General features: G+C 39.1%; 1 protein-coding gene and 1 pseudogene across 1 annotated transcript in view; one reads left to right on the forward strand and one right to left on the reverse strand.

The window, feature by feature from the left end:
• The first annotated feature begins 4,790 nt into the window (after positions 1-4,790).
• LOC123833381 lies at positions 4,791-4,920 on the forward strand (annotated as a pseudogene).
• A 250-nt stretch (positions 4,921-5,170) lies between these two features.
• PLAG1 (PLAG1 zinc finger) overlaps positions 5,171-20,684 on the reverse strand; it is a 79,689-nt gene continuing 64,175 nt past the window's right edge. Inside the window, exon 5 of the transcript XR_006788201.1 lies at positions 5,171-5,348. The gene's annotated coding sequence lies outside the window, so the exon portion shown is untranslated. The remainder of the gene's footprint in view (positions 5,349-20,684) is intronic.

Raw genomic sequence — 20,684 nt, forward strand, 5'->3', positions numbered from 1 at the left:
GGGTTGCAAATGTTGTTATTATAGTCTGTCATAATGACCCAGTTGTTATTTTCCTAATTGTTTTTGTGGGCTTTATTAAGATTAAAAAACAAGAATGAAGAGAGGTGCTTTCCATCAACAACAGGAAGTTGTCTACTCCACTACTCCAGGAATGGGAAGAGGATGTTCTTGCCAGGCTACCACTCTGCCAATGAAAGACTGTTTACAACTCAGCCAATGAAAAGCCATTACTCTTTGGACTCTCTGTTTCCTCCAATGGACTCTTTGTTTACAACACTTTTTCTGGGCCCCAACTTTGGTCTATAAAAGAAGGTTCCTATGGGTATAATTCACCATTAGGGAATCCTATCCCTTAACTCTAGGGAAGCTCTGGGAATGAAGTTTCAAGAGGCAAGGGGTAAGTCTTTCCCTGCCAGAAGACCATAAACTGCTTGTCCCAGAGTAGGAAAGGAGCCTGTCCCATTTTGGCATTCTTTCTTATTCCCAAAGAAACCCATTTTTCTGGAGTAGTATCTGGCTTGTCCATTTAAGGTCAATAGCTTGCATGTGTACCTAGCACATTTCTTTGATGATATCACACTTAGTGGTAAGAGTTTTCTCATCCTAATATGAAGAGCATTCTTTTGCTTTTGTTATGACAGATCGTGGCAGACTCTGCTGTACCATCTCCTGGTTCACAGGGAATTTGCAGAAGTGAGAATTTCTGCTTAGGATCTCCAAGCGGTTCTCCAAGTTTTGGGGCTCAGGATCTCTTTACATTCTTAAAAACAAATAAGCACACTCAAAGAACTTTGATTTCTGTGGGTTATATCTACCAATATTTTCCCAATTTAAAATTAAAATTGGAACATTTGATTATATGTATTTATTTTAAAATACTCATAAATACATTACATATTAACACATTTTAAAAATAACAATTTTGCAAAGCCAGAAAATTGTGAGAAGAGTGGCACGGTTTTATATTTTTGCAAATAAATTTAAATTTTGGCTTATAGGAAAACCAAACTCTCATCTTGTTTTTGCATTCAATCTGGTGTGGTATGCTGTTCTGGTTGAAATATATAAAGCACAATAATCCCACAGATATATGCACAGTTGCATTTTTGTTAGTGTTTTCAAATAATTGTGGATATTCTGCTTTGATACTATACTCAAATTTGGCAAGTGGTAGTTTCTTAAATGGTCATTGCCATGTGAAATTAGATACTATATCAATATACTTTTTGAACTCTATTACGTTAAACTCCACTGAACTCTTGAACTTTGAATGAATTTTTTACCTACACATGATTTTGTAATACTGTTCATTTAAAAAAGTATTAGGACTTCCAGCCAAGATAAAGGCATAGGTGGACACACTGTGCCTCCTCGCACAACCAAGATAGGGACAACAACAACTTAGAAACAGAATAACAACCAGAACTAACAGAAAATTGAACTGTATGGAAATCGGACATCCAAGAAGTTAAAATAGACACATTCATCCAGATTGGTAGGAGGGGAGGAGTCAGGCAGCCATGCGTGGGTCACGGCGTGAAGAGCAAAGAGCATTGGGACCAAGTGTATAAGGCATCCAAGGTGCGCAAGACCAAAGAGGGCGGACCTTGGATGTGCAAGTAGCAGCTGGCAGACCCAGGCCAAAAGGGGCAACCTGCAGACCCAGTGAGGCAGCAATTGTAAAGCAAGGCACTGCACGCAACCCAGGATCCCAGCGCTGGGAAATAGAGCCTTGGGGCACTGATTGAAAACAACTGTGGGGATTGAGGCATAGGGAGAGACTCCCAGCCTCACAGGGGAGGTCGTTGGAAAGTCCCACGGGGTGCTCAAGCCCATCCACATGGGAATTGGCACCAGAGGGGCCCAGTGTGCTCGGGGGAAGCAGTGGAAGGGACTGAGGTCCCACAGAAAGTGGAGCAAATACCATTGTTCCCTCTCGGACCCTGCCCTCACATACAGCATCACAAGCCAGTGACTGGGGTGTCCCACCCTGGTGAACACCTGAGCCTCCACCCCTCACCATGTGACAGGTGTGACCAGACCACACCCCCCCAAAACAAAAGATGACTCAAACACATTGAAAGCTCCACAAGCAATACTTTTAAGCAGCCAAGAGATAGACAACCTATCAGATGCATAGTTCAAAGCACTGGTGATCAGGATGCTCACAGAATTGGTTGCTTTTGGTCACAAATTAGATGAAAAAATGAAGGCTACACTAAGAGAAATTAAAGAAAATGCACAGGGAATCAATAGTGATGGAATGGAAGCTGGGTCTCACATCAATGGAGTGGACCAGAAGGCAGAAAACAATATACGGTCAAAAAAGAATGAAAAAACAAGAATTCAAAAAACTGAGGAGAGGCTTAGGAACCTTCAGGACATCTTGAAATGTTCCATCATCCAAATTATAGGGGTACCAGAAGGAGAAGAGGAAGAGCAACCAGTGGAAAAGTTATTTGAACAAATAGTAAAGGAGAACTTCCCCAATCTGGCAAAGGAAATAGACTTCCAGGAAGTCCAGGAAGCTCAGAGAGTCCCAAAGAAATTGGACCCAAGGAGGAACACACCAAGGCACATCATAATTACATTAGCCAAGGTAAAAATGAAGGAGAGATTTCTAGAAGCAGCAAGAGATAAGGAGACAGTAATCTACAAAGGAATTCCCATCAGACTGTCAGCTGATTTCTCAAAAGAGACCTTACAAGCAACAAGTGGCTGGAAAGAAGTATTCCACGTCATGAAAGACAAGGACCTACATCTCAGATTGCTCTATCCAGCAAAGCTTTCATTTAGAATGGAAGGGCAGATAAAGTGCTTCTCAGATAAGGTCAAGTTAAAGGAGTTCATCATTACCAAGCCCTTATTATATGAAATGTTAAAGAGACTTATCTAAGAAAAAGAAGATAAAAACCATGAACAGTAAAATGACAGCAAACTCACAATTATTAACAACCATACCTAAAACAAAAACAAAAAGAAACTAAGCAAACAACTAGAAAAGGGAGAGAACCACAGAAATGGAGATCACATGGAGGGTTAGCAACTGGTGAGTGGGAGGAGGAAAGAGGGGGAAAGGTACAGAGAATAAGTAGCATAGATGGTAAGTAGAAAATAGATGGGAAGGGCAAGAATAGTATGGGAAATGTAGAAGCTAAAGAACTTATGACACATGGACATGAACTAGAGGGGGGAATATGGGTGGGAGAGGGTGTGCAGGGTGGAGGAGGATGGAGGGGGGTAATGGGACAGCTGTAATAGCATAATCAATACAATATATTTTAAAAAAGTATTAGTTCACTGAGTTTTCCAAACCTCTAAATGTTGTCACATTTCCTTATATGGTCCCCAAAAAACTGCATTTGTTAACATCACCACTATCTCATCCTAAAAGTATTAGGAAGCCACTAAATCAAAGTGGTGTATAAAAGTTTTCCAAAATTTTAATTTTGTCTTAAAAACAAGTTTCATTATGAGCAAAAAATATAGTCTGTTGTTTTTCTAGAAATGATAGTCTCACTTCATTCAATTTTTTAGAAAATGTCTGGTAAATACCCATTCTGAATAACCAAAGATTGTGTTTTCCAGTAAAATGGTGTTCCATAAAAAAGAGGCTGCTTCAGCTTGCAACTTTAACAACTGCACGTGTGCCTTTCCTCAGGTGAATTTGCATTGATGTAGAGCAGAAATGCCTTAAACATGCATTTTAATCAATCACACAGAATATTAAATAGTATGTATTCAAGAGTTGAGTTTTCATTACAGTAAAACTTTTTTTAGTACTTTATCAGAAGCATTTATAAGTGAAACTGCCTCTTTTTCCTTTTCATGTGAGTGTGAGGCAAGGAAGAAAACAATCACTGCTACTGTCATTTGGTGCTACTGTCTTTTGGGGTGCTAGGGCACTAGCAGCTTTCCCTGCCTTTGCTTTTGTATTGAAAGTGCAAATATCCAGAGTGAAGTGGCAAATACAGCCTGACCTCATGGAGTTCTTGAGAAGAACTCTCACAGACCCCAGGGGTCCATGTGATCATTTTATGAGCTGCTGGTGAAGACAGAAAGGAGAAGAGCATTAAGTCAAGGGGTATTTTAACCTTTAGAAGTTGGGCTGAGGAGAATTCACAAAGGAAAGTGAGGAGCGGCCACTGAGGTAAAAGGAGAATCAGGAGGAAGAAGGTGTCATTACAAGAATATAGAATCCAATAGTGGAAGGGAAGAAAGCCTGATTTGAGTGTTCAAAACAGGTGAGGAAATGGGTATATTTACCATATCTCTTATTTTCTGTATTTTGCTACTTTGACATTGGGGGCCTTGATGACTGACTTTGGAGGGTCTGCCCTTTCCAGGGCAGCCAGTTCCTGGAGAGAGCAACTTGCACTGGAGCAAATACAAACCAACTGATTCATAGCCCCTCCCCACAACTCTCACACTCTGAACCACTACCCACCTGCCCTAATCTCCCAGGGCCACGGACCAGAGAACTGCAGACAGCTCCTAAACCCAGAGCCTGCTGAAATGGTTCAAACCAGTCAGTCTCAGCTTGTTCCCCTGCCTTACCTGATACTTCCTGTGGAAACCATAGGGTCTTGCTCATGGTTGCTCCCTCTCTCTCAGCCTTCTTACTGAGTCCAGTGCTTCCCCTGTGTGGCCCTCACAATGGTGCACATTCTTCCTATGTCTTTGGGATTGTGATTAATGAACTGTCTTTTCAGTGGCAGTCATTTTCTGATCTGTTGGCTTCACCATACCTTAAATTTTCTATTAACACATTATATTTTAAACAATGGTCTGCACGGGCTGGGATTTGTGGCAGGCCCGCCCCTGGGTCTCTCACAGTGCCCCGTGCCAGAGCACCCCGGCCCGGAACCATTGCCCAGCCCTCGCCCGTGGGCTGCGGGCGCTGAAACGGGCTGCACAGTGGAAAAAACAAAACAAAACAAAAAAACAATGGTGATAATGAGTATAGACAACTCTTTTAGGGCATTGTGCTGTAAAGAGGAAAAGAAAAATGGGAAAACTGGAGGGGAGTATGGGATCAAGATATTATAGTATGTCAGCACACTGATGGTAATGATCTTACAAAAGTGGGAAAAGTTATGATTGGGAAGGGGGATGGAATTCAGTGCAGAAATGAAGTCGCTAGTCCCAGACAGGTCCGTGGAAAGTTCGTTTATTTTAACAGGAAGGAAGGCAGAGTGCAGATACAGGTAGATACTTAGAGTTGGTGGTCGAAAGAGGTGGAAATCCTCTTCTGTTTGCTTTTATTTTCCTGGTAAAGTAAGAAGCAAGACCATCAGCTGGGACTGGGGAGAAGGGTGTAGAAGATGGGCGGAGACAGGGGATGTGACCTGGAGAAAGGAAAAGAAAATCGATTAGCATGAGGTAGTCAGATTGCCAAGCACCACCAAGGGCCTATTTGAGGTTCAGGTCATAAATTTCAGATGAGATGAGTTAGAATGACCATGTAGTTTTCACAAGAAAGGGATATGGAATAAATGGAGACTTTTAAATAGACTTATTTTAGAACAGTTTTAGACTTATAGAAAAATCGTAAGGTAGTACAGAGATTTCCCATATGATCCACACCCAGATTCCTCTATTAATTACAGCATGGCACATTTGTTACAACTAATGACCAATATTGGTACATTATTAATAATAGTCCTTACTTTATTCTATTCCATGATCCTATTCAGAATACATTACATTTAGTTGTCATGTCTCTGAGGCTCCTCTTGTCTTTAGCAGATTTTTCTTGTTTTTGATGGCCTTGACAATTTTGAAGAGTACTGGTCAAGTTTTTTGTGGACTGTTCCTCATTTGGGATTTATCTGATGTTTTTCTCATGATTAGACTGTGGTTATGGGTTTTTTGGAAGGAAGACCACAGAAGTCAAGTTTCGTTTTCATCACCGTATCAAGGGTACACAATATCAATATGACTTATTCCTCTTGACATTGACCTTGATCACCTGACCGAAGTTTGTCAGTGTTTTCTGCTGTAAAGTCATTATTTTTTACTCCCTTTTCCATGCTGTACCCTTTGAAAAGAAGTCACTATGTGCAGTCCATACTTAAGGAGCAGGGAGTTATATGGCTTTTTATGTAAAACATTTGGATTCTTCTGCACATAGATGTGTCTATTCTCCTTCATTTATTTATATATTCAATCATTTATATAAGTATGTAGTCATGGATATTTACTTTATACTTTGGCTTATAATCTGACACTACTTTATCTTGTTCCTCAAATTGTTACAATTTGGCCATTGGGAACTCTTTTGATTGGAACACAATATTGTTCCTTTGACATAGCCTTGCCATTATGGGGTTTTTTAATTGTTATTTTTAAACACTTCCTTATTTTCTGACACTACAAGATGTTTTAGGATTATTTTATATATTTCCTGCTCCAGTTCTAGGGTCAGCCATTTATCCAGTGTTATTCATTTTTTAAAATATATATTTTTTTATTTTTTAACTTCAAAATATTAAAAAATAAATATACAGTTTTGAGAATTATTATAAGGAACACACCCTTCCAGTGTTGTGCTGGAGCTGGTTCACACAGTCTCCTAAGGGTTGTTTGTTCAATCTCTTCCCAACCTCACATACAATGACATCATGTTGGTAGCTTGAAATTGGCTATGGTGGTAGTATTTACATAATGGAAATCAGGAAATGCTACAAGTCAGAGCTTTCTTTTCCCCCTGGAGAATCAGTTGTTAAATACTAGCAAACCACTGCTTGTAACCATCATCCAAGTCAAGAATAAAACCACAAGCTAATAAATAAAACTTGCCAGCCACCCCAGTAACCCCTCCAAGTTTCCCAAAAGAGCCCTCTGTCACCAAAAGTAAACCCTATCCTGACTTTTATAGTAATTACTTTCCTGTGCTTTTTAAATGATTTTATTATCCATGTGTCCACCCCTAGACATGATGGTTATTATCATATATTATTTTACCCTGATGTTCATTTTTAAGGCCTTTAATCTACAGACTTATTCTCCATTTCTTTTTAAAAAAACAATTTCTCTGTTGAAACTTGTGGGCTAATTTATCTGTAGACCTTCCAGTCTGGATCTCACTGATTGCATACTCATGCTACAAAGCAACATGTTTCTTTGTACTTCATTATTTACTGTATCAAATTGACATTGCTAGAATATTCTGCCTAACAACAGCAGCATATACATTGTTTTCAAGTGTCCGTGGAATATATCAATAAGACAAGAAGTATAAAACAGACATCAACAGATGTAAAAAAATTGAAGCCAAAAAGAGTATGTTCTCTGATCACAATAGAATTAAGCTTGAAAGGAATAACAGAAAGATAACAAAATCTCCAAACATTTGGCAATCAAATAAATACACTTCAAAATAATCCATAGGTCAGACATCTAGTCAAGACGGAGGCATAGGTAAACACGGCTTGCTTCCTGACACAACCACAGCAAAAATTACAACTAAACTACAAAACAACTATCACCCAGAATCATCAGATAATCGAGCTGTATGGAAGTCTGACAACCAAGGAATTAAAGAAGTCACATTCATCCAGATGGGTAGGGGGTACGGAGACACACAGAGAGGCCTGGAGATGCAGAGACAGGTGGAGGGGCACAGGTGGGAGGGGACAGGTGGAGGCATGGAGATGTGGAACAGGCAGTCATACATCCATGTGTGGTGGATAAAAATAGGGAGATACACCTCGAGAGCAAGGGATCCCAGACCCATATCAGACCACCCAGCCCAGGGTTCCAGTGCCAGGAAGATAAGTCTCCATAACTCCTGGCTTTAAAAACCAGTGGGGGTTGGAGTGACAGAATAAACTGCCAGATTCTCAGGAGTATCCTCTTAAAGAGCCTGCAATGAAATTAGAATTTACACAGACTCACTCCCTCTGGGTTCGAGCACCTGGGCAGCAGCTGAAAAAGCATTAGTGGCATACAGGGAGAAACTGAAGTGTCTGACATCAGAGCATGTGCCAGGGGACAGCTCACTCCCAAACAAAACTCCAGAGGCCAAGCAGTGGCACTGTTCCTTTCTGAGCCCTCCCCCTCAAACAGTCACAGAGCAGTGACACCTTATCTGAGACTCCATCAACAAGGTTCACATGGGTTGCCCTGCCCTGGCAATTACCTAAGCCTCTACCTCTTTCAACTGACCAGTGTGCTTTTCTACAGTAGGCTATGCTACTAAGACAGGGAGTCAAATCAGCTCTACATAATACATAGAAACAAATGCAGGGAGGCTGCTAAAATGAGGAGACAAAGAAATATGGCCAAATGAAAGAACAGAACAGAAAAAAAACAGGAAAAGAACTAAAAAAATGGAGATAAGCAATCCATTAGATACAGAGTTCAAAACACTGGTTATTAGGATGCTCAAGGAACTCACTGGATACTTCAACAGCATAAAAAAGACCCAGGCAAATATGAAGTTTACACTAGTGAAATAGAAAAAAATTTACAGGGAACCAATAGTGGAGCAGAAGAAGCTTAGAATCAAATCAATGATTTGGAACATAAGGCCAAAAAAAAAAAAAACCATTCAATCAGAATAGCAAGAAGAAAAAAGAATCCCCCCAAAATCAGGATAGGCTAAGGAACTTCTGGGACAACTTCAAATATACCACCATTTGAATCATAAGGATGCCAGAAGGAGAAGAGAAAGAGCAAGAAATTGAAAACTTATTTGAAAAAATAATGAAAGAAAATTTTCCTAATTTGGTGAAGGACATAGACATGCAAGGCCAGGAAGCACAGAGAGTCCCAAACAAGATAGACACAAGGAGGACCACACCAAGACACATCATAATTACAATGCCAAAGTTAAAGATAAATAAAGAATCTTAAAAGCAGCAAGAGAAAAGCAGATAGTTACCTACAAAGGAGTTCCCATAAGACTGTTAGATGATTTCTCAAAAGGAATTTTGCAGGCCAGAAGGGACTGGCAAGAAGTATTCAAAGTGATGAAAAGCAAGGACCTACAACCTGGATTACTCTATAGAGCAAAGGTATCATTTAGAATCAAAGGGCAGATAAAGTGCTTCCCAGACAAGGTAAAGCTAAAGGAGTTTGTTATCACCAAGCCATTATCATATATAATGTTAAAGGGACTTTTTAAAGAAAATGAAGAAGATCAAAACTATGAGCACTAAAATGGCAATACATTCACAACTATCAACAACTGAATTTAAAAAACAAACTAAGCAAACAAGCAGACAATAAACAGAATCACAGATATGGAGATCATTTGAAAGGTTATCATGTGGGAGGGGAGAATGGGAGAAAAGGTGCAAGTATTAAGAAGTACAAATTGGCCCTGGCTGGTGTGGCTCAGTGGATTGAGTGCCTACCTGCAAACTAAAGGGTTGTTCATTCGATTCCCAGTCAGGGCATATGCCTGGATTGTGGACAGGTCCCCAGTAGGCAGCACGTGAGAGGCAACCACACATTGATGTTTCTCTCCCTCTCTTCCCCTTCCCTTCCCCTCTTTCTAAAAATAAATAAATAAAATCTTTAAAAATTTTTAAAAAGCAAGTACAAATTGGTAGGTACAGAATAGACAGGGTGATATTAAGAATAATATAGAAAATGGAGTAGCCAAAGAACTTAAATGCATGACCCATGTACATGAAAAAGGATGGTGTTTTTAGAGGGAATGGGGAGTATCAGGTGGCAGGGGGCAAAGGGAACAAAACTGGGACAACTGTAATAGTATAATCAATAAAACATATTAAAACGCATATGTCAAAGAGGAAATCTGAAGTTTAAAAAACAACATAGAACAGATATGCATACAGCATATCAAAATTTATGGGACACAGCTAAAGCAGTGCTTAAAATGGAAACTTGTAACATTAAATACTCATATTAAGAAAGAAAAAAATCTCCGATCAAGACTCTACATTTCTACTTCAAGAACTAAAAAAATGAAGAGCAAAATAAACCCAAAAGAAGCTTAAGGAAGAAAATAATAGGATTCAAAAAACAATGAAATTATAACAGAAAACCAGTAGGGAAAAATCAATGCAACAAAATCTAGCTCTTTGAAAAAATCAACACAGGTGAATGGACTAGTCAAAGAATAAGTATGAGTGACCCAGGAACATGGACAACAGTGTGGGGATTGACTGTGGGAGCAGAGTGTGGACTGGGCAGAAGAAGGCAAAGGGGGAAATTTTGACTACTATAATAGAACAATAAAAATTTAAAAAATAATAAAAACAAAAAGATCAATAATACTGACAAAATTCTAGCAAGATTCACATATAAAAGGGAAGACAAATTACCAATATCAAGACAGAAACAAGTAATATGATTACAGACCCTGAAAACATAAAAAGATAATGAGAGATACTACAAAGAACTCTCTTTTACATATTTGCCAAATTAGATTAAATAGACCAATTCCTTGAAATGCACAAACTACCCTAATTCACCCAATATCAAATGCATAATTTGAATTATTCTGTAATAATTAAGAAAACTGAATTCTTGTTTTCAAAGCTCTCCCAAAAGAAATCCTGAGGCCCAGATGGCTTCACTGGAGAACACTTTCAAAGGTTTAAAGAAAAATTAGAACCAATTCTACATAATATATTCCAGAAAACAGAAGAGGAGGGAACCCTTTCCAATTCATTTCATGAAGTTACTATCACTTTGATAGCAAAACCAAAGACACTACAAGAAAAGTAAATGACAGATCAACATTTCTTATGAATACTGATGCAAAAACTAACAAAATATTAACAAAGAGAATTTAGCAACATACAAAAATTGTACAAGTGATGTTTGTTTAAGAAATGCAAAACTAGTCCACATCTGAAAATTAAACAATGTAGTCCACCATATTAACAGGATGAATAAGAAGTCACATCAACATATTGATTGATTTAGAACAAATCATTTTAAAGATTCAACACTCATCCATGATAAAACTCTTTATGAACTAAAAATAGAGGGGAACTTCCTCAGCTTAATAAAGGGCATTTATAAGAATCTATACTTAACAGTATTCTTAATGGTGAAGGGCTGAAGGTATTTCCCCTAAGATTGGGAACCATGCAAGCATGTCTGTTCCCACCACTTTTATTCAACATAGTCATGGAAGTTCTAGCCAGTGTAATAAGGTAAGAAAAGAAAAGCAGAAGTCATGGAGATCAGAAAGGAAGAGATAAAATTGTTCCTACTTGCTAATGACATGTTTATTCTCTATGAGAAAATTCCCCCAAATCTATGGTAAAATAAAATAAAGCCTGAACTAATAAGAGTTGAGAAGGTCACAGGATACAAGATAAACATACAAAAATCAATTGTATTTTTATATACTAGTAATGAACATGGGCACATCTAAATTAAAAATGCAATCCTACTTACAATCACTCAGAAGGAGAGAGAAGGAAAAAAACAAGGAAGGGAGGGAGGAAGGAAGGAGGAAAGTAGGAAGGAGGAAGGAAGGAAAGAGAAATAGAAAGAAAGAAAAAATAAAAAGAGAAAGAAAGAAAGGAAGGAAGGAAAGAAAGGAAAGGAAGGAAAGGAAGGAAGGAAGGAAGGAAGGAAGGAAGGAAGGAAGGAAGGAAGGAAGGGAAGGGAGGGAGGGAGGGAAGGGGAGGGAAGAGAAGGGAAGAGAAGGGAAGGGAAGGGAAGGGAAGGGAATGGGAAGGGAAGGGAAGGGAAGGGAAGGGAAGGGAAGGGAAGGGAAGGGAAGGAAAAAAAGGAGAAAGACATGTAAATCTAACAAAATATTGATGGGGCTTGTATGTTGAAAACTACAACACATTGATTTGAAGCAATGAAAGACAACCTAAATAAACAGAGAGACATAATACATTCATTGACTGGAAGATAATATGGTAAAGATGTCAATTCTCCCCCAATTAATATTCAAGTTTAACACAATTCCTATGAAATACTCAGCAAGATCTTTTTGTAGGTATAAAGAGTGTTTTAAAATTTACATGGAAATGCGACTTCTGGCCAAGATGGAGGTGTAGTTGGATACACTTTGCCTTCTTGCACAACCAAAACAAGGACAACAATAAATTTAAAAGCAAAAAATAACCAGAACTTTCAGAAAATCAAACTGTATGGAAGGACAACAACCAAGGAGTTAAAGAAGAAACATCCAGACTGGTAGGAGGGGTGGAGACAGGCAGCCTGGGTGGAGAAGACTCACTGCAAGGCAGCAGCTGGAGGACTGGGTGGGTGATGTGATGTGTTAGCTGTCATCCCGGGTGGTCCCACATATATGTGCAGGTAGCCAGGAAGAACAACTGGGGAGCAAGACAGATCACACAACCCAGGGTTTCAGGGTGGGGAAAGAAAGCCTTAAAACCTTTGATGGTAAAATCCTGTGAGGGCTGCAGTGGCAGGAGAAACTCCCAGCCTCACAAGAGAGTTCACTGGAGAGACCCACAGGATCCTAGAATGTACACAAACTCGCACACCCAGGAATCAGCACCAGAAGGGCCCCATTTGCTTGTGGGGAGTGATGTAAGTGACTGAAAGCTGGCAGAGAGCCAAGCAAGCAGGATTGTTCCCTCTGTGACCTCTCCCCCACATGCACAGCCACAACTCTCGATGTGAGTTGCCCTGCCATGGTGAATACTTAAGGCTTGACCCCTTACAATCTAACACCAAGACAAAAAAAAATATGCCCTAATGAAAGAACAGATCAAAGCTCCAAAAATAGGACTAAGTGATGAAGACATAGACAACCTATCAAATACACAGTTCAAAACACTGGCAATCAGGATACTCACAGAAATGGTTGAGTATGGTTGCAAAATAGAAAAAAAGTGAAGGCTATGCAAAGTAAAATAAAGAGAAGTGTACAGGGAACAAACAGTGATGGGAAGAATGCCAGGACTCAAGTCAATGGTTTGGAGCAGAAGGAAGAAATCAACATTCAACCAGAACAGAATGAAGAAACAAGAATTCAAAAAAATGAGGAGAGGCTTAGGAACCTCTGGGATAACTTTAAATATTCCATCATCTGAATCATAGGGATGCCAGAAGGAGAAGAGGAAGAACAAGAAATTGAAAACTTATTTGAAAACATAATGAAGGAGAACTTCCCCAACCTAGGGAAGGAATTAGACTTCCAGGAAGTCCAGGAAGTTCAGAGAGTCTCAAAGAAGTTGGACCAAAGGAAGAACACACCAAGACACATCATAATTACATTGCCCAAGATTAAAGATAAGGAGGGAATCTTAAAAGAAAAAAGAGAAAAGGAGACAGTTACCTACAAAAGAGTTCCCATAAGACTATCAGCTGATTTCTCAAAAGAAACCCTACAGGCTAGAAGGGGTTGGAAAGAAGTATTTGAAGTCATGAAAGGCATGGACCTATATCCCAGATTGCTCTATCCAGCAAAGCTTTCACTTAGAATGGAAGGGCAGATAAAGTGCTTCTCAGATAAGGCCAAGTTAAAGGAGTTCATCATCACCAAGCCCTTATTACATGGAATGTTAAAGGGACTTATCTAGAAAAAGATGATGATAAAAAATATGAATAGTAAAATAACAAACTCACAACTATCAACAACTGAACCTATAACAAAAACAAAAACAAACTAAGAAAACAACTAGAACAGGAACAGATTCACAGAAATGGAGATTACATGGAGGGTTATCAGTGGGGAAGGGGGAGAATGGGAGAAAAGGTACAGGGAATAAGAAGCATAAATGGTAGGTATAAAATAGACAGGGAGAGGTTAAGAATAGCATAGGAAATGGAGAACCAAAGAACTTATATATACAACTCATGGACATGAACTAATGAGGGGGAAGGTGAGGCAGGGGAAGGTGAGTGCAGGGCAGAGGGGAATAAAGAGGGGGAAATAGGACAACTGTAATAGCATAATCAATAAAATATATTTAAAAAATAACATTTATATGGAAATGCAAAGAAACCAGAAGAGCTAAAGCAATTTTTAAAGAGAAGAATGAAGTGGGAGGAACTGGTCTACTCCATTTTAAGACTGATTATATAGCTGTAGTAATTAAGACTGTAAAGTATTGTGGATGGATAAGCACAAAGATCAATGGAACAGAGTAGAGAATGCAGAAACAGAGCCACACAGATATACCAAACTGATTTTTTTTTTAGATTTTATTTATTTATTTTTAGAGAGGGAAGGGAGGGAGAAAGAGAGAGAGAGAGAAACATCAATGTGCCGTTGCTGGGGGCCATGCCTGCAACCCAGGCATGTGCCCTGACTGGGAATCAAACCTACGATGCTTTGGTTTGCAGCCCATGCTCAGTCCACTGAGCTACGCCAGCCAGGGTTCCAAAGTGATTTTTGACAAATATTTAAGATAAACTCAAAAGAGGAAAGATAACCTTTTCAATAAATGATTGCTGGAGCAATTGAACATCTATGGGCAAAAACCCCACACCAAACAAAAAACCCCTTTTTCTAGGTCTCACAGTTTATATAAAAATTAACTCAAAATGCATCAAGGACTTGAATTTAAAACATAAAGTCATAAGACTTTTAGGAAGGAACATATGATAAATCTTTAAGAACTAAGTTTATACCAAAAATTATTTGACTGAATATCAAAAGCATGATCCATAAAGGGAAAAACTGGTAAACTGGACTTGATGAAAAATAAAAAAATTTGCTTTGTAAAGGACCCTGCCAAGAGGATGAAAATACAAGCCACAGACTGGGAGAAAAGCTTCACAAACCAAACATTCAACAAAGGACTAGTATCTGAAATATATCAAGAACTCTGAAAGCTCTGCAGTTAAAAAAACAAATAATCCAATTTAAAAATAGGCAAAAGAGAAGAGGTAGTTCTCCCAAGAGGATGGGCAGATTACAAATAATCACATACAAGTGCCATTAGGGAAATTCATTATTGTTAGGAGTATTCACTGTCTCCTACACCCCATTTTGCTTTTCTCCACAGCATTTATCATCACAATATGAATCATGTATTTATTTGTGTGTTTATTTATTGTCCATCTCCTTCCAATAAAATGTAATCTCCATGAGGGTGGGGACTATGTTTTGTTCACTGGTTTTACACTCTGGCCATGATTTTGCCTGGCAGGTGGCAAGCACGCACTCAGTAAGTATTTGCAGAATGAATGAATACTTGCTCTTGTAAGTTTAGGCAAAACTCAGCTATGACTTTTATCCATGGACTGATAGTCTTTTGGCAAATAGTGGAATTGTAATCTCTTTTCCATTATTTTCTATGGTATTAGATTTAGTCCCATTTTCTACTTCTTGAGTCTTACTAATTAATATTTTGTTAGGAAACAATCCATTTCCTCTACATTTTCAAAATAATTTCAATAATTTAGATGTAGCAGTCTTGTAGTTCTTTTACTTTATCTATCTCTTTTTTAATTAACAAGAATCACCAAGGGTTTATCTACCTTATTTTTTTGTTGTTGCCAAGCATTTATTCTAATTTCTACTTCACTGAGTCCATCTCTAACTTACTTTTAATCTATTTATGTTCTTCTAATTGATTTATTGTTCTTTTTTTCTAGTTTCTTATGTTGATGTACTAGTTTGGATGAAGGTGAAATTGCTGGGGCAAGGGGATTCCTACACCTCCTTGTGATTTTTCTTTCATGGGTCAGTCCTGGGTGCATGGGCAATCTGCTCCACATAGTCATTCAGGAACACAAGCAAGTGGGGAAACTGCCATTCTCTAGGGAGGGGTAGGCACTCCATAACATGAAGGACAGTTCTGTCTGTTGCCTGTTTTTGTAAAGAAAGTTTTATTGAAATGTTACCACCCTGACTTATTTATACCTGCCTATGGCTGCTTTTGAGCTACAGTGGCAGAATTGAGTAGATATGATAGACCAGATGGCCCAAAAAATCTAAATTATTCTCTCTCTGGACTTTTTCAGAAAAAGTTGTTGACATTGTTCTAAGGCAGTGTCCTGTGTGCATAATCAAAACTGGATCACCACTGTGCCCTTGACCCAGCTGGTGGGGTAGGGAAAGAATGGGAAGAATGCATGCCCCTATGACCAGATGTGGTACTTAACACTTCCACTCATTTATTCTTGGTGAAAGCTTAGTCACGTGGCCACATCTAACTGCAAGGGAACCTGGGGACTGTATTGTAGGTAGGCACCAGCTAGACATGCCATGTGCCCACTACTACTACTCTTACTGAGGTAAAAGGAAAGAATAGATTTTGAAGGGCAGTTACCAGGTTTTCCCCATAGATAATCACAAAGGTTTTTTTTTTTTTTTTAATTTTCTGTCTTCCTCCTTTAATAATGAAGAATTTTCAAGTGATAACTTTTTTTCTAGTACAACTGAAACTTTAAATCAGAGGTTTTGACATGACATTCTTCTTTACATGGCCTTTTTTAGATATTTTGTAGTATTAGTTTGGATTTCTTTGTAAGTCCAGTGAATATTTAAGATGATATTTCTTAGTTTTCAAGTGGTTACATATTTTGTAAAGTCAGACTTTTATTTATTTATAATTTTATTAAAAGAATGTAGCTCTAAAATTTGTATTTTAAAAAGTGTGTTTATATTTTCTTTATGACTAAATGCATAAAAGATTCTGTAGTACCTGAACATACATGTGTGCATATATTTCCTTTTCAAGTGATAAAGTTTTATTTAATGTATACGTCAAGTAAAATTATATTACTTGATTTTGTGTCCTTTTTAATTTTTGTCTGTTTATCTAATTCTGAAAAATTATTTTATTATTTTTAAAGACTTTATTTATTTATTTTTAGACAGAGGGGATGGCGGGAGAAAGAGAGGGAGAGAGAAACATCAATGTGTGGTTGCCTCTCATGCACTCCCTACTGGGGGCCTGGCCTGCAACCCAAGGCATGTGCCCTGACTGGGAATCGAACTGGTGACCCTTTGGTTCGCAGGCCCATGCTCAATCCACTGAGCTACACCAGCCAGGGCTAATTCTGAAAAATTATTAAATTCTCATTCTAACAAAAGTTTTAGAATTAAGTCCTTAAATTTCTAATAGTTTCTACTTATATATTTAGCTGTCATTTTTTTTTGGTGTAACAAGTTTATAATTATTACTTTAAAAATTGTGCATTTCATATTATTTTGTGTCCTTTTTCCTTTTTGAATGTTTTAATCTTAAATCTGTGTCCTGCTACTAATAATGCCAATTGTCATATATTCTTTGCTTGTATTTATTTGTTATCTATTTCTCATTCATTTCCCCCCCTTAAGCCTTACCTCTCTAATCTGTAAAATGAAGACAACAAAACACGCCTTGCCTTTGTGAGGATGGAAAAATATAAAGTCTGGGGAAGTATTTGTAAAACATAAGGAACTATGGCTCTGCTACTGGATCTACTAGCTCAGTTGTTGCTGCTGGCTTTACTAGGAGGATCAGATCTAAGTTATCTATCTTTTTATCTAACCACCCTGATTAATCATTGCCACCAATCTAACCATTAAGTTAGGGGATGGACTGTTTTTACTATTTCAACATACAAAGATAACTGTACTATGAATCTGCCAATTTTCATTGCCAATATAAGGAAGAATATTTTTACCATTACTATTTTGGAACCTACAAATTGTTGAACAAAAAATGTTCACTTTATATTTTCCTAATATTGTTGTCTAAAAATACAGAGTTCCAAGAAAACCAGCTACTGTGAAATAAAATAAGGAATACTCAAGTAGGGGATTAAATGCAGGAAGCTAGTATTTTAAAATTGCTCTTAAATCCCAATAAACTTATAATCACAAGAAGTCACATAACAAAACATCTCTGGGCACAAGTCCTACTGGTCTCCATGCAGTTGTGTTTATCTGGTCAGCCACCACTTCCTTCCGTCATCAATCTATGTCCTTCTCAGTTTCTTTACATCCTTTTGGATTTTTAAAAAGGGAGATACATTTATTTTTAATCTCACTTTATCCCTTCAGTTTAAGTGTATTTCTTGTTAACATCATGTATCAGTTTGAAGATTCTATTGGGACAATATGCTTTTTGTAGAGGAATGCAACCCATTTATTTCATTTGCATTTATAACTGATATTTTAACTTTGTGTTTATGTTTAGTATACATTTACTTGTATCTAATTTCCTCATTTTTTGCAGGTTTTTGAACCTATGATTATTTTTTCCACTTATTAATATGGAACTTCTGCTTCACTTTTCATTTAACTAGTTTTGTAACAGGGTGCAGCCAAGAGGGAGACCCCAAATGGGCATTTGAAATGGGGTCCAGAACTCAAGGTGTCCAGATTTTACGATGTCCTCACCACCCCACCCCAGGTGTGGGTTGGGGGAAGGGGCAAATGGAGCAGGGCCAGTGAGAGCTGTTTTCCATAGCAACAGCCTTGCAGCTACCCTCTGGCGTGGTCATTTAACATATCTATAACCTTTGACTGGTTACATAGATATGCTAAATAGCTATGGCTTGCGCTGGGCCAAGGGAATAGAAGTAACTTCCCCACCAAGATGTAACTGGGGGGCAGGTCTCCCCAGTGCCTGCGTGGGAGCTTGGAGATGATTGGCTCCACTACATGGGGCCACGCCTGCCCAGACTCACGATGGCAGCCCAGTAAAGCTGGAAGGATATGAGTTCTGCCATGTGAGGCCAGGTGTGGGAGGAGTCGGAAATGGGGCTGCAGAGGAAGATTGGTGCGGGAATTTAAACCCAGATGTGGCAGCCAGTGGAGGGAGAACCATGGTGCTGTGGCAGTGCAGCTGGGGTGGGAGGGTGGGGGTGCAGCCATTGAGGAGAGAGAACCGCATGGCATTGGCAGAGTAGAAACTCCCACAGCCCTGCAAGAGAGAATCACCATGTGGCTTTAGCAGAGAACCACCACTCAGCTTTGGCAGAGTTGCAACCCCCCTCCCCCGCTCTGCCCCTGCAGCTTTGTGGGGAGAAGCACGTGGGTTTTGGCTGAGTGGGGACTCCCATGGCCCTGAGAGAGAGGACCACGCGGCTGGAACGGTGGAGAGAGGACCATGTACTTGTGCCAAAGTGGGGACCCTGCAGTTTTAGAAGGGGGAACTACCATGCGGCTGGAGCAGAGATCCTGGCGACTTAGCTGAGGGTGCCGGGAACCCAGGGAGGTCTCCCAGTTGAGATGGAGTGCTCGGAATAACCAGAGGACTGCCTGAGCCATGGACTTCTATTTCTTTCCCTGAGATACAGTACCCCAGACTGGGCAAAGTGGGGAGGGAAGGACTGTGGGTGTTTCAAGGGACTTTGGGATTTTGACAAAGACATTAAGTCATTACTTTTAGTCTGTATAACTTGAATAAATAATTCCTTTCCTTTTCACCAATCTCTAACATGGAGAGCTATAATTCTCTGGCTTAGGGAAAGGTGAACCTAGTACAGGGGGACCCCAGGAGTAACGGGATCAATTCGGTAGCATTGTGGGACCCTCTTCCCTGGTGGCCAATCGGGGAGAATCATGGGAAACCACATGCGCAGTAGCTTTAAAGTAATGCAACTACTTGTATATACTCAGTAAAAGCCCACCAAAACTAGCCAGAAAGGATCCGCCCTATAAGAATAGAGTCCCTCCAGCCCATGAGGTCAATCTCTGCTTGAAGTTGGCCTGCTCCCATGTTCTCTTCTATGAACTCTGGGTGTTCGGTTCAATTCTTTGTCCCGATCACTAAGAACCTGGTTACCTGTGCCTACCTGTGACGAAGACTGACTTTTGTCATGGAAAATACCTGCTTAGGACATGACTACCTGTCGTGACTTGCTTTTAGTTAGGAAATTTCAATTTCAGACCACCCTATGTGCTTATTTTAGGTCTCTGAGTTTGTGAGGCTGCCAGTTAGGCCTCCCCTGAATGTGTTAGGTTTAGTATGTGGCCCATTTTTCATCCACAATTCCCAACATCATTGTTATTGGGAAATGCAAATTAGGACAATGAGATGTCAGCTAAAGTCAAAACACTGAGAGGCTGTGGAGTCACATGAACTCTTGTTCATCCGTCATGGGAATGAACAATATGGCACAGCTATTTTGGAAGACAGTGTGAAAGTTTATTATAAAATTAATCATAGACATGATACATTCTAGTTACTGCGCAAAACCTTTGCTATCTAGACAGATTACACAGAAAAAAAGAATGAATACTTCATATTGTAGGGAAAGGCCATAAACGGCAAACCAAGGGAATACACCCATAAAATTGAGGAAACTTTCGTAAGTTTTTACAGATTTCATCGCTAACAGATTTCAGAGCTTGTTCAGATGCAGGTATTATAAACCAAGGCAAATAAAATTCACTTGCCATGTTTATTATACCCCCAAGGGCAACCAAGTCTCAGATAAAACTCTGCAGTCTCACTGATTTAAAAAACCAGATGGCAGAGTTTAGAGGAAAACAGTAGCTGGGAAGTGAAGGGGAAGAATCCCAGAAAGGAGAGAGCCAGAGCAGAGGGGCCAAATTCTCTATAATTTTTGCTTAATTATGTTATGGGCATATTTCAAGTAGCCCAATTGAAGCTAAAAGGAACTTTGTATCACTTGCAGCCCACCATAGTGGAGACAAGTCTTAAACAAACAAACAAAAAACTCAATACTCTTTGCAGAAACTTAACAAACTCACAAAATTACTAAAAATACAAAGAAATAGGAACATTTGAGTCCATTAACAAGAGAAAAGGTGATCAACAGAGGCTAAACCTGTAAAGGAACAGTTGTAGAATTAGCAG

The sequence above is a fragment of the Phyllostomus hastatus genome, unplaced genomic scaffold, assembly GCF_019186645.2.
Source record: "Phyllostomus hastatus isolate PE091 unplaced genomic scaffold, TTU_PhHast_1.1 phas_scaffold_21, whole genome shotgun sequence".
Taxonomy (NCBI): Eukaryota; Metazoa; Chordata; class Mammalia; order Chiroptera; family Phyllostomidae; genus Phyllostomus; species Phyllostomus hastatus.